At 37.9% G+C, this 14739-nt stretch overlaps 1 protein-coding gene across 7 annotated transcripts in view; it reads left to right on the top strand.

Moving 5' to 3' along the window:
• The window catches only part of PPP3CA (protein phosphatase 3 catalytic subunit alpha), a 203683-nt gene that overhangs the window by 92530 nt on the left and 96414 nt on the right, over positions 1-14739 (top strand). The window contains exon 1 of one of the 7 annotated variants that reach the window (XM_030014160.2): positions 13516-13558. The exons of the other annotated variants lie outside the window; for them this stretch is intronic. The gene's annotated coding sequence lies outside the window, so the exon portion shown is untranslated. Of the gene's footprint in view, positions 1-13515; positions 13559-14739 lie in introns of those variants that run through there. 7 annotated transcript variants of the gene reach the window in all.

Here is a 14739-nt window from a genome sequence, read left to right as displayed (position 1 = left end):
ATTTACTGAAGTCACACTCCAAAGAACAGCTGGGAATGCCAGATTTTGAATTGCCTGGGTAGCTTTATGTGGCCTTATTATATAGGTTCATTACTATACAGAGGAATTCTGGGCAACTGATATACACTACCCTTTGCATGATGACTAACTACCTGCTTGTTTTTATGGGCCCTCACTTCCAGATCTAAAATCTGCTGTTCTTGAGTACCAAACACTCTTAACTGCATGCCAAACATGCGTCCCTTTGACTTCAGTGCATGGGTAACTTTGTGCCTGTGTATATGTGTATACCTCTGCATATTATAGAATTATCTATAAAATGAGAAGTTCTTTGGGTTTTTCAATGTGTTATGTCAGAAAAACAAATTTAGGTAAAGCCTTTGATGGCTATGTTGCCTTGCTTGGCTCCCAGTCTGTAAAATAGACCCTTTAGCTCACCTGTGTTTTGAAGATAGTAATTCACACATGTCTTTCGAAGTGATGAGATACTGCTATACTGAGTGGTGTTGAAAGTATGTGAGCAAGCTGATTGTGCTGTCCTCGGAGTAAGTAACGTTCGTGGAAGTTTTGTAACTAAAGCATATTTCACACAAGTGAAGAGAGCACAACTTGAAAGTTGCTCACTGCATGAGTATGGTTGATTCTGTCGACTGCATGGAAAAGAGCAGAAAGTGACTATATAATTAAGGAATTTGTAGCATAATGCATATGCAAGAGAGGTTGTACTTGAAACCTTAATTCTGTCACATCCTAAATATGGAGTTCTTTTTTTGCCAACATTTGTGGTGTTCACTTTAATTACTAGGTGTGTGATTTATTGACATTAATGAGCCTCAGTTCACTGGTCCTTTTTAAAGCAACCAAACCTGCACTTTTGGAACATGGTAAATTGTTGTTTTCCAACATCTGCAAAAATTACCAGCTACAAGAGGTTAAATAGCGTTATTAATCTGGAGGGGATGGGATTAAAATACAAGAACCCAAAGGTCATATTGCAGAATTTGATTTCAACAGCAAAGTAGCTGATGACAACAGCCAATTCCAGCTTTGAGGCTAGATCTGATTTTGAAGTTGGCCCTGTTTTGAGCAGAGCAGGTTGCACTAGATGATCTTCCCACCTTAACTTTTCTGTGATTTGAATTTATACCTCCTTAAATGACATACTTAACTACAGGGTAGACCTAGAACTCTAAGTGGTATGTCTGTCTAATATCTATCATTGTGCGTCTTTGTACCTTTTGGATTATTTTTCTTCAGGATATTGTTAGATTTACAGATACTGAATGAAAATAGCATGATACCTCTTGCACATATGATTGCACAAGTGAATATTTTGTATAATCAGTGCGCACTCCTTTTGGTTAGTCTGCCCATTGTTATTAACGAGTTTCCTCTAAGTAAACTAAGAACACAAAACCCTAAATCATATGCATCTTTATAAACCTGTGCTTTTTTGCACATGGTACTTATATATAATGTATGAACATTACCGAGGCAGCTGCCTGTGTATAGATGTTCTCAATTCTGTTTGTGTGGGTGCTACCACCAGCAGTGGCAATGACAACAGTTGCTGTCCTGGTGATAACAGCCAGGCCATGTGCAGGCACAGAGGGCAGCATCTGTCAGTCCCTCATTTAGAAAAAATGGGAAATAGGTAAAATAAGCATATACTTTTGTTCTAAACATTCACATGCTTCATTGAGAAAGCCCTGACTTTGTGCTATCCTGTGTTCCAAGCTTTCTGAAATGCCAGGTGTGTGCAGCTTGGTCTGTGAAGATAGGAGAGCACCAGATGAAGACAGAATAAAAGCTTACTGTTGCAGCATAGAAAACGTCTCAGTCTCTGCAGGTCTTTTCCTTGGCCATATTGTTTTCCTCTACTAGTCCTGTTTTTCGCAGCTCCCGCATTTACGGTTGTGGTAGATGCAAGGAAACCACTGTGCTTGCAGAGCCTTCCTTGCTATTCCCTTTGCATCGCATAATGTAAGGTAGGGTGCGTATCTATTTCCAATAGGTATGTAAGTACTAACCTTGTGCATGCTAAGGGGGAATACACCCACTTGCAGTTTCATTGTAGTGTCTTTGGGTAAAAAATTCCATCGGCTTGGTTGATTGTTGCAGCGGTATGGAAACACAACTTAAATACTTGAATTGCTTGTAAAGTTTGTATTGTAGTGAGCACGCTGAGGGTTTTTGCAATTTGAACTCTACGTTGATGGGAGGGGAGAGGTTGTAGGCATCTGGGGATAGCCTGTGTGGGAACAACTGCAGCAGCTCTGGTGACCTTCAGAACCTTTGGTGCATTATAGGCCCATAAAAACTACAGAGGGAAAGCCTTTTCCTGCCAGCCTGTGCCTGTATGATCTTTGAGGCTTCCAGATATTCTCTGGGTACATTATTCCATGGGATGGTAGGGTCTCCTGGGCCTGAACATGTCCTCATGTTCCACATGCATTTTTCCTTTGCCCAATTTCTCTCATTTGGTAGCATAAAGTAATATTAGTAGGTTGCTAGTGCTGTGCAAGTTAAAACTTTGTAAACATCAGAATTTCCAGCTAAAGTGATCAATGCTAAGGCAAGCTAATAAAACCATTTATGCCCATATTGTAGTAAAAAGGCAATAATGTTTAAAATTGCATTGAACTGTAGCACACATGTAAATGATCTGATGCAATTGGAGAGTCAAACTAAAACAGTTCTTTCTGATTTTTACCTTTGAAGCAGTTTAAGATAGAATTCCAGCATGGAAAATAAACAAGATTGCTTATTAGGGGCCTACAAGTAGTGGAAGATCTATCCATATTAGTACAACATTGAAGTTTGTCTGAAATTAACATTTCAGTAAAGGCAATTTTAGTTAAAACTTCTCTATTTCACACTTAAGTAATTTAATTTATACTCTAAACCTAATGTACCATGATTATTGTTGAGGAAACTATTGAATTTCCAGGGCACTGTTATAACTAAAATATTTACTTACGTGTTGTGAAAAAAGCATTTACATGATCAAATTGTAAACCTTCATCCTAAGTGGCTGGTGTCTTCAGATTCCCAAGTCTAAAAGCTTTAATGCTGGTTTGAAGTCTAGATGCCTGTAGCTTCTGAGGGAAAGTGTTGAACAGAAGAATTATTCTTTTCCCTTCTTTGCCATAATGCATTCATTAAAGTTATCTTTAAAACGCATCTTTAATATTGTTTGTGATACTAAGAGTAAGTACGTGATGGGGTCTGCCCTCCAAATCAGGGTGCTGGTTACACTTTTTTCTGTATCTCAGCCAAATAGTGGTATCTTTCAGTTGTGAGTAACTTCTTTAGCTGCTTTAACTGTATTGCTAGTCATTCTGAAAACCTGCTGATATTTTGTTCATTCTAGTCTTAAAATGCATGAGAACCCCAAATGTTCCTGATATAACTACATCAGTTTGAGTTTCTGTGTTATACTGGTACACAATCCCTGTCTGGACCAGTGACACCTGAGAACCGGACACTTTTCAGCAAATTATTCTCACTCAGAATAAATTGCCTGCAGTTAATTCTCCTTCATTGTAGGAAAATTAACATTGGCTGCAGTGAGGTAAATGTTAGTTTGAAACAAACTTTGACTTGTTTCTTTCTTAATATCCATTCATGATCTTGTTTGCATAAATAATATGACATTTCAACAGAACAGGTTGACACCATGGAAGAGGAGGAAAGGGAAAGTATCAGCAGCATCATGTACTCTTGCATCCTTCTTGAAAACAAATGATAGTCCAATTCTTTTTACGCGCCTGTATAAGGCAGATGTGTTCTCTGACTTAATAAATTAATTAGACTTTATGAAGAAATATTTGCCATCATTTTTTAAAACGTGCTAGATATATACTCTTTTCTCAATGTATGCATGAGCACAGTTTGCTGCTGCAACAATTATTTCCCCTTACATATTGCCGTTGAATATGTCATTAAAATACAGCAAACCTGCATGTTACACTCCTGTTAAAAATAATTTATGATATAAACATACTGTTGAACAGCTAAGGTGAACTTGATTGGATGCTTTAATTGGATTGCTGATTAAAACTGACACTCGTCCAGCTGTTTTGCGTGCTTTATTAAGAACTCATAATACATCAAATCACTTGTGGCTGAAAAACTGTGACTTCTGAAAGAAGGTGAAGATGTAAGGCTGTATGTATTCAAACTTTTTTTGATCTGTTCCTGCCCTAAATGCTTCTGTCGGTTCCAGATATGGATTGAAATATGCCTGCCTGCACCCCTGGTAGAACAAAGTGATTGTGTCTTGTAGCTTAACTGAGCTACTTCAGACATTAGCATCTGATATTTTGGCAGAGCTGATATTTTCCTGTAGCAGCTGCTTAAATCTATCATTATTGCCAAGACAGTGGATACTACAGACTGTATTTTTACAACTACCTCACTTGTTCTTATAAATAATCTCTCTATAGTTAACTTGCTTTGGTGCAAAAATCATAGTCAAATAAGCCAAAGTGAAATCATGGAGTCTAAGATGCTCTTCAGATATGGAGCTTAATTTGATGGTGTGAAATGGACGATCAAATATGTATTGGGCTTCAAGTCAGCACAGAAATTGCATTGATTAAAAAATAACCACTAGCAAAAATACAAAACCAACTGCTTGCAAATACTTAAGTCTTTAGGACCTTGTTCTTACCATCTTCTATTTAGTGTGTGGGTGCTGCTTCATCATATAAATACTGATGGCACACTATAGCATGTTAGCATTTCTTCTAGGGCTATTCCGAGAAGACATAGTACGTCATAGCAGTGGTGTTTATTGTAGCTTCTCAGAGATTTTTCTGAAACTTGTAAATCAGGTTTTTTATTTGCTCTGCAATTATGTAGTTCGTGGCACAACTTGAGTTAGAACTGGGTAGTTCTCGGTCTTTGACACTTGGATTCTTTTTTGAAAATCACCTTGATGTTTGCACTGTGTAATCCTCATTAGAAAGAAAGAGATCCTTTGTTCTTGCCTTTTGTGTTCTCTTAGCTTTGCATAGTTATTCCTCCTTTTGATTCTGGCCTCAGGTTAATTCAACTCAATCTTTGGTCGTAGTTTATATTGGCAAGGGGTGCGGGAATGCAGTGGGATCATTGCTGAAATCGCAGCCACCCACGTTCCTTCCTCACCCATTTTGAATGGAGGAGCTACTGAAATGAGTAAGACCTGGAAGGGGGCAGATGGAAATTCTAGCAAATGTTTGCCTCCCCCCCCCCCCCCCTCCAGTCATGCACGAACCAGCATACCCCACGTTATGTGTGTGTGTGAAATAATAGAGGAACATGATTTATATGTGCATGAGGCTGGAAGGGGGATTGATTCTGTCTTAATCACACTGTACCTGCAACAGCTGTAGAGCATCTGTAGTGTAGAAATCAAGCCGGGAACAGCTATAGGAGAGAAGAAAAGGAACTGGAGTGTGAGAGGGCAGAGTAATAGCAAGACAGAGACAAACAGCGTTTTCTGTCAGCTGATCATTGCCACTTGGAGGTACCACTGCATTCATCCGATTTGGGAATCGATGTACTGATGTGTACCCCTGTTGTTTAGAGTCTGGTTGTGCTTTTGGAGCTAACACCAGTCACCTCTTGCCTTCATCTGTGCTTTACATTTGTGTGTCTAACCTTTCACCAAAACCTGACTGTGAAGCATTGGCAAGTGCAAAGGAGATAACTAGCAGGTTCTTTCTTAAGAGATATTATAAACATTACCTGTCATCACTTAGGAAGAGCGTAACTCAGCATTAGAAGTTGGAAATGATGCTTATAGAAGGATATTATTCTGGGATGGGTGGTTCTTCTACTTCTTCCTGCCTTTAGATGCTTTTTCATTAGCATTTTAATTATTCTAAAAAATATTACCGGAGCTGAGACAGATACTTTCTCTATTTGGTTTTCTGTAGTTTATCTAGATAAAACATTTATAGAATAATTTCCAGGTGTATATAATATCCTCTGTGAAGATACTGCCTTTTTAAATGAAAAAAAAATCTGCTACAGTTCAAAACATTTTAATTAGTTTTGAAAAATCTCATATTTTTAAATTGTCTTTAAACTCTATAAAATCTATGCTCTCTAAATAAATGCAACAATTGTGAAGATTAATTGTGCTGAACAGGAGCATGTTTTCAATCTGGAGTTGATTTCGGGAGGCATCACAGGGGATTGTGGCAATAGTGTACGTGATTTGTACTGGTAGTGTGTCAAGCCATAACATTTTCTTCTGATCCAGGAGTCATTATGTGCCTTTTTTAGGGCATCAAATCATTAAATGGTGAGTTTAAACTTGTTCCTTGGTGCTGTCTCCAGAATTACTGTATTGGCTTCTGCTTCTCTCTTCTCTTAGGTTTGGGCATCTAAATCTAGTTGAAATTCATGTACTGATACCACTCAGGTTGCTAATTACTTCCTGAGAAAATATTCTTGATAAGTGAGGATGATCTTGCTCCTCATCATCTGATGGAGATTCAGCAAGAATTAAATTTTCAAGAGGAATCTCAGTCGTATGCCATTTTGTCGTTCCCTTTCTTTATTGCGTAAATAATCCCTTGAGCTCAGCAGTTGTGTTGAACCTTGTGGATCGCTTGGCTTAAGTCAGTGTTGTTCCTTTTTGTGAGTTTTTCTGAATCTAGCTATGTCATCATCTTTAAAGCAGGCAGCCCAAGGACACAATGGCAATGGATTAAGCTCCAACTTAAGAGCCTGTGGCTAAGAATCAAAACCAGCCTTTTGGTGCTCCACAAAAGGGAAGGTGCTGCGGAGAATCCTTGGAGCTCATTAGGTGTATCAGCATCATTGCTTTCAGATGTTACTTTTGAAAGTTGCCATGTTGAATATTTGACAGTCACTCTTACTCCCCCTTCTTGCTCCAGATCTACCCCTGCAAGATATTCTACCTTTACAAGTGGAAAACATCACAAAAGTATTGCTTCAATCAAAATAGGTTGAATTCAGAAATCAAAATGAACTGCTTGTCAAGTTCACTGCAGGAGTTTATCCAGCCAGACCAAAAAAAATTTTTTTCTGAATAATCAAGGAGGTCAAATTGAGTGAACTGTGTCAGATTTATTCTTTATTAACCTGTATTAATAAAGAATACTTTAAAGTATAATTTTTAATTGATGACCTTAAAAAGCCAAAGAAAACAACCCACACCACATTTCAGCTCATCTTTCATGCATGTTCTTATTTGTGTTCAGTGCCCTCTGTACATACAGCCTGAGAGCTGCAGGGTGGCAACATGGGCCGGGGGCATTGCCAGTGGCCATAGAAATCAATTGCGTGACTTCAGCCTTTGACGAAGTGGCAGTGCAAGAACACTTCCATTTTTCTTTCTGCTTGGCTTGCTTTCTGTCATGGGCAATAGTCGGAGTTGTCTAGAGTAATAAATTATGAAAGCTGATGTTTCTTCTTTGTTTCACTTAATTTCCTTTGGCTCTTACTAAACTTTAAGAGGGGAAAAAGCTAGCCTCAGTGCAGATACACAATTAAAAGTAAAGAGAAGTAGACCTAAGAGATGTTTGTGAGATCAGCCTACATACTTAAAACCAGGTTATATTTTTTCCCCAAACAATCTTAAAAACTCCAGTTGAAAGGGTAAAGCTCCTCTGAGGAGAAAATCATCTTTAGATTCTAAACAAATAAGAAAATATGTTGTCTCTGAACTGCAGTTGATTATTAGAGCCTATGACAGGTGATAGCCATTTCACCAAAATTTTACTTGAAATGAGATTAGCATGGTAAGCCAGTATTGAAGTGACGTTAGGTTGCTCTCTAAGTACAATAAAGCAATCATTGTTAAGGATTTGAGGGTGTTTTGTATGCTATACTTGTTATTTTCATGATTGATTGCAGCAGATTAAAAATAGGTTTGTAGTCTACTGATTCTCTTAGAATTACTTGGGGTTTGGGTTTTTTTCGTTTGTTTTCTTTTGCTTTTATTAAGGTATCTCCTACTGGAAATAGACTTGCTCATTATAGTAGAAAAACTTAATTTCCAAACACACATAGAGGTTATTTATGGCCAAAACCACCTTTTAATATAGAGGGCCAGCTTCCAATGTAATTAAATCCTGTGTAAACCACTAGTCCCTCCATGGAAATTTAATGGCATTGCACCTAGATTTTATTGTAAAATTAGAGAAGCATTAAGGAGATGGGTGGGGAGAAGACACCAAGCATGGTGCAGAATACTTCTATGGCTCCCTGAATCCTTGTTGAGGGAACAAATGTATCCTCAGCAAACTGATGATTTTAGCAACACAAAATGACTTTCAGATCATTGGCGCCAATCTAGGTGTTCAAAGGTGCTTCTGCTTTTTGTAGTATAGAGGCTTGAGTCTTCAGAATACAAAGACTATATCAAATGCAGGATCTCCTTCTGAAGGCATGAGCTCTTTAAAATGTAACTGGTTGAAGATGCCATCTGGTGGTATGCATTTGGTATGTCTGGCTGCTTCCTGATGTACCTGCTATCAAGGCCATATATTCTTTAATGTGCAAGAGGGAAAGAATAACCATTATGGTGTAAAACCAGAATGGAAAGGTTTCCAGTTGTTGCTATAGGCACAGGCCAGAAGACTACCACAAGTGTGGGAGAGCAGATAAGTATAAGCAATTAATGCAAGTCAGCCTTTTGTTTTCAAGTCTGATTTTCTAAATAAACATTTGGGAAAAATTTTAGGTTATGTTACTTGGGGAGGCAGGGAAAAATAAACTGGATTTGTGTTGGATTGAGGTGACAATGAAATGATGAAGATCTGCCACCTTGCTTGGAGCAGATTTGTACAGCAGAAGGAAATGCATTTCAATTGCATAAGCAAAAATTCTAAGTTTTCCCATTAGTTGATCAAACCTTGTTCTGTGTGTGTTCTAAAACCTCAAGGGCTGTATTTTTTTTTTTTTTTTTAATCTGTAAGGATGTCAGGAATAGGAATATCATCTTTCCTAGTTTTTATGTAAAGCTTTTCTTTGAGAAGAGCTTTTAAGGTCTAACATTAATTGAGTGGGTAAAGGTTAAAACTTTGTAGCAATAGCAGTTATTCACTGTGCTATTGAAGCTAAATTACTCACTTTAGCTAGTTTAAACAAAAGCAAAGCATTAGTCTGCCAAAAGACATCTATCTTCTCTTTTGCAGGTTCTTTTTCTCGTATTATATCACATGCTTTTCTTAGGTATCAGTGACTTATTCTCCAAACTAGAGCACATTTTTCAGCATAGGATTTCATTCAGTAATGAAGATAATGTGTTTTTTTGGTTGGTTTTGGTTTTTTTTTTTTTTTTTGTGTTGTTTTTTTTGTTGTTGTTGTTTTTGTTATGTTCTTCCTACATTAAGCCCTTTCCTCAAAACTACAGGATAATTTAGGTTGGCCGGTACCTTTGGAAGTCACATGGTCCCGCCCCTTGTTCAAAGCAGGGCTAGCTTCAAAGATAGATCAGGGCTAAATTCTGCCACTTCTTTTCTCAATTAATCCATCTTCTTCCTTCTAACTTGTACACATGCCTCCTTCCTTCTTAACACCATGTTTCTGAACAGACCTCCTACTGTTCCAACTGTGTAGTGAGGAGGGAGGTTAACTCCTCACAAAAGCCATCATATTCTTCAAGCATCAGGACTATCCCTCTTAATGTCTGCCCCTATTTTATCAATTATCCACATTGTCTGTTTTGCTCCAAGAACCCCAGTGACTCATCTGAGCTCAGGCTGCATCATGCTAAGCCTCTGAAACATTTCATTGACTCTTCATCGAAGGAGGACCATATGCAGTTCCTTTTCCCATTTTTTTTTTTTTCCCCTTGGTGACTTTATTCTTGAAAAATCTGGCCTTGGAAGAGTTGTTCTCTGAGCACTGAGTTGTTTGTCTTTTCTCAAGTCCAAGTCCTTTCACATGTGCTTCCTGGGGCAGGCAGTGTTGACATTTAAGCTATCATTAAGAGCTATTACTCTGCAGTGCTGGACTGATAATTATTCCCCATTAAGGTTACTGAAGTGTGTGGAGGAGAGCATGGTGTTTTGAGTGCCCGCAGCTGTCTCTTCTGAACCCTCCTTGACCACCTACCCTCTCTGTTTGCCTTTGGACTCACAAAGTATTGCTTATGCAGGACTTTGAAGAAAGAGTATTAATGAGGAGGATCAATCCACCTGATGTGTCCTTGTCCCAACTGAAACCTAAACCTTGGCCTCAGTGATAGATAATATTTAAAATATGATTTTTGTGTCCTCAGGACTACCTGGGCACAGAATCTGACTTGCAAAAAATCTATCTGGTATCTTTATTCTGTTCTGAGGTGCCCCAAATCTCTTCAAACTTTTGGAAGTGTTTGGTTCAACTCCTGTTAGTATTTTGGCATATGGGGGTATAAAAAAAGACCTCCCCAAAGTATCTGTCTACAGGGAAAGCATGGGGAAGGGTATTTCAGTAAGAAGGGTATGTTTCTAGTTGCAAGAAATTAATTCATATTGACAAGAAATTTGTGGAAAATACAGATGCTAATGGTTAGAATTTTTTGATTGGTTGTCTGTTCTGCTGCTGAAAAAATGTTCAGTTTTTTTCCTGTGAACTAGAAACCTTTTCCAGTTTTTATATCTAGAGGGTATACTGTATGTGATCTCAAAGCACAATTGTTACAGCTGATAAATGTGCTGTGTGGGTGCTGTATCAGTTGTGAGGCTCTGGTGTATTTGCATGCATACAAGGAATCATGTAATTAACCACATTAAACTGAATAACACACAGCCTTCCCATTGTTTCTCTTTATGGGTGTAATTAGATGGTGAGAGAACTATAGCAGGAAATAGGAACAGTTTCCTCCTGCCACCCCTCAAACAAGTTTTCAGTTCCAATTAAAATAAATTACATTTTCAGCCAGAAGAGATTACTCACATGATATCTATGTCATTTAGAAACAGGTACAGAAAGCCTGGTGTAAAGGTAAATATTAGAAAGGAGAAAGTAGAGGAGAATAATTTAGAAATCCTAACAAATAGGAATTAAAAACCTGATTCTTTGAATTGCTAAGTTACGCTCCAATGAGAAATTTCTACTAGAGGTTAAGTAACTGGGGATGGGGGGGGAAGCATCCTCACAAGATTTTGGGTACTAGAGTTTAGTTAAACTATATGATGTGCATTGACGCTTTGACTGAAGAGTAAAGTTTTATAGTTTTATATAGTTTTAAAAAAATCCTTTATCTTATGAGACTACTTGAAGAAGTAATATGTGATGCTTTCTGCCCAACACCCTCCTATTTTGATCCATCGCATGTTCCAAGAGTGCATCCTTTCCTGCACTGCTGTGGCAATAGGACTTGTAAAACAAACAGAATAGAAGGAAACCCTTTGTTATGATGCAGTTGGGTGGAAGGATAGGATTTTTTTATTATTATTATTTTGCTGAAACACCATGTATTTCACGTCACAAATAAAACAGTTGTTTGCTTTTGAAAGTATCAATAAGAAATGAGAAGAAAAAACCACATAGTGAAAATCACATGAAAAAGGAAAAGCCTAGTCTTTTGGGCTATGATGAAGTTTAAAACTAAGATTATATTTGCATTCTTAATTAATAAACTATGTAAGGGAAACCAGCGGTCTACGTATTAAATGTTGTCCAGGATAGGAGCCTTTTATCCTCTTCCTGAGGATAAAATAATGGGTAAGGTGGTGTGAGAAAGATTGAGAGATGAGAAATTCCTAAATCTCTATTATCATCATACACTTCCAGTGACTTTTAAATCTTCTGATAGACATTATGAAAAATGGTGGTGGTCCTTTTAGCTTAATCATGCAGAAGAACTTATGCTACATTGCAAGAAAAAAATGCTGTCTCCTGTCCTTTCCTTAAGTATTGTGGCTGTTTAAGATGGTTTAAACATAGTTGTGAAGAAACATATAATTAGTATATTAATATCACTGCTTTCCATGTGTGGAAAATCTTCATTTCAGTGACTACTTAATCTGGGTCTCCATGGTACCTGCTGTGTACATTACTTCAATACGCTAATCAAACTGTGAGGGGGATGTGGTCTGGGGAAGATTCTCGGATCAAACAGAAGGGAGCAGGTTTATTTTTAAAATATCACACAGGTGTATATTTTTCAGTAGTTTATTCTGCAGATGCAGTCAAGCTGTGTGAGTATCTGTGGAGGAGGCTTTTGACAATGCCAATGCCTGATGGTCTTTCATGGTTATCTCTCCTTGTTTGCATAAATACACTTTTGAAGCCATTTGTGCAATGCATCTTTGCGTCCAAATTCAGTAGCATTTGATACTTCTTGCATAAGAGAGAACTCCACACCCCCCCCCCCCCCCCAAATAACACATGATCTGCAGCCTGACAAGTACAATATTTCAAAGGTTATGGCTGATATACTGAGTATCTTGATTTAAGATACAGAAAAGCAAGAAATTGTAGTGTAACCCAATTTTTAGATAGTAAAAGCAGAGAGTTGGAGAAACTAGCTGACCAATCCATGCTTGTTACACTGGGGTTTGGAGCAACCTCACCTTACTGTAAGTTTTCAGAACAGTTTATTTTGTGAAGTTTAGTATAAAGATGATAATGTAGTTCTGGACTGAAAATCTGAGTTGCATTTGGAAGATTTGATAGTGGTTCATGTCTCTGCAATTGTGTGATAAACTTTGAAGTAAAAGCATTGCGATGACAATTCAATTGGAAAATTAACTACACAATATGGAAGACAGCTCATTCTCCTCCCACTTCTTCCCCATCCTTTCATCTACAAAAATAGTGTAATTCCTGGCAATCTTCTTATTTTCTATGCAATTTTCCAGTGTCCTTGATGTTACTGGAAAAAGTATGAGTCTTAATTGCTTCCTTTTTTGAGATATATTAAGAGATTGCTGCTCTTTTTTTTTTTTTTTTTTTTTTTTTTTTTTGATATGTGCTGTTGCTTTTTGGGGGTTTAAAGTTAAAATGCTAAGACAGTTTTGTAAAATTGGCTGTAATAGTAAATTTGGCTCATTACATAAGGAATTTAGAGCATGTTCTTGTACTCACTGCTGTTGGTTTGCCAGCCACATAACTGCAAATACCCTTTTGGCCTGACGCAATCACAGAATTATTATAATAATACCATTACGTGTATTGTGGGTTGGAGAGAGTGAAACAAGTCCTGCAGAAGATGTTTCCTCAGGTGAGCAGAGCTGGGCATGTAGGTCCTCCATTTTCCTTTCACCTCCTGAAATGCTGAGCCAGTGCAAGTGACCCTTTCCTCCAGCGTGGCTGTTGACCTCTCGAGCGGTGTTTGTGGTCAGCTTGGCTGGCTGGGGGCTCTTCTGTGGCAGCAGCCTGACCTGCCTGCTGGCTGTCCCATCCTCCTGGGCTCAGGAGCTCCCCTGTTCAGCTGTTCCAGAATGCTAAGCTCACTGAAATCTAACCTGGCAAAAATTACGTAATTAAATACAGTGCTTGGCTTTTTGCTGGTTTAGTATGGTGAAGCAGTTCATTTTGCTCGGGGAAGTCCGAGACCAGGAGCCAGAGCAAGGGGGACTGCAGTGGCCAGGAGCATGATTAGGTGAGACTGCCATGAACCCTCGGGCTGAAATTACATTTGCTTATTAGGGAAGCTGAAGGTATTCTGTCATTTCTTTGAAATAAAGTATTTTCCTGAATGCTTGGGAAAGAATAAATACCAGTACCTGGTAAAGTCAAGTCAAATGTATAATCTGGGCATGTTTAATATGCATAGCCAAAGCACGTAATGCTTTTTTCATTTTCTTATGGTATGATATTTCAATTATAGGAGAAATGCAACATTTCTTGAAAAGTAATTTGCTATAGTCCTTATATTGCTACTATATGGAAAATCTGCTGATATTTTCCTGAGTATTGCAGAATAATCCTAGACTCAATATTTGAGTCATCCTGTGTCAAATGAGCTGTGATGCTTTTGTCATCAAGAAATTCAGTACAGCATGACACTTCTTCGCTATGACTTCTATCTGGCAAATATGCCTAAATTATACTTGTGAAATTTACTCAAAAGATTGAAAAGGCTGTATTTGTTTTCATTGAAATAATTCTCTGTGGAACCAGTGTAAGGCAGGTCAACTGTTCGCTTCTAGGCTTAAAGAAAATCTGAAATCGATATGAGTGTATGAACACACAAGGTACGAAGCTTACGCTTACTTTGAGTTGGGTTTCATGCACTTGTGTGTGTATGTGCACACATACTTCACTCTATCCTGGTGAAGCATCAGACAGTGTATACCTTTGACATAGATTTGGAAAATATTTGAGGTGCTTACAGTAAATAAGTTAACATTCTTCTTTAAAAGTAGCAACATTGCTTGTGCCAGTGCTCAAAATTATGGCTTATTTTGCAACTGTGTTTGTTACTTGTGTATACTAAATACTAGCTGATTATATACTAGATGTATCTCTTGATGAGGGATGCCCATACTGTTTTGCTACAGTCTTCCCAGGGTCTTGAATTCTATCCTTGTAAGTTTCATTTTGTTGTACGCCAGGGAGTATCAGTTAAAAGGTAATTTCTGGTGCCTTAGCATCCATTTGCTACTTTTTCTCCTTTTCAATTTATAATGTTGTTTATAAAGATTTTTCGTCTCTGGTGATAAATGATCTTCTGCTTGCTCTTCGTTGTATCTTCTTTGTGCTATCCCTAAAGAAGCTAGCCAATGTGTATTTAACTGTATTTTGTTCTGGTGGGAAGCTTTTAGCTGTATTCCTCGTCTA

This window comes from Aquila chrysaetos, chromosome 1 (genome assembly GCF_900496995.4).
Source record: "Aquila chrysaetos chrysaetos chromosome 1, bAquChr1.4, whole genome shotgun sequence".
In the NCBI taxonomy this organism is placed as follows: Eukaryota; Metazoa; Chordata; class Aves; order Accipitriformes; family Accipitridae; genus Aquila; species Aquila chrysaetos.
This window is presented reverse-complemented; position numbering and strand designations above follow the sequence as displayed.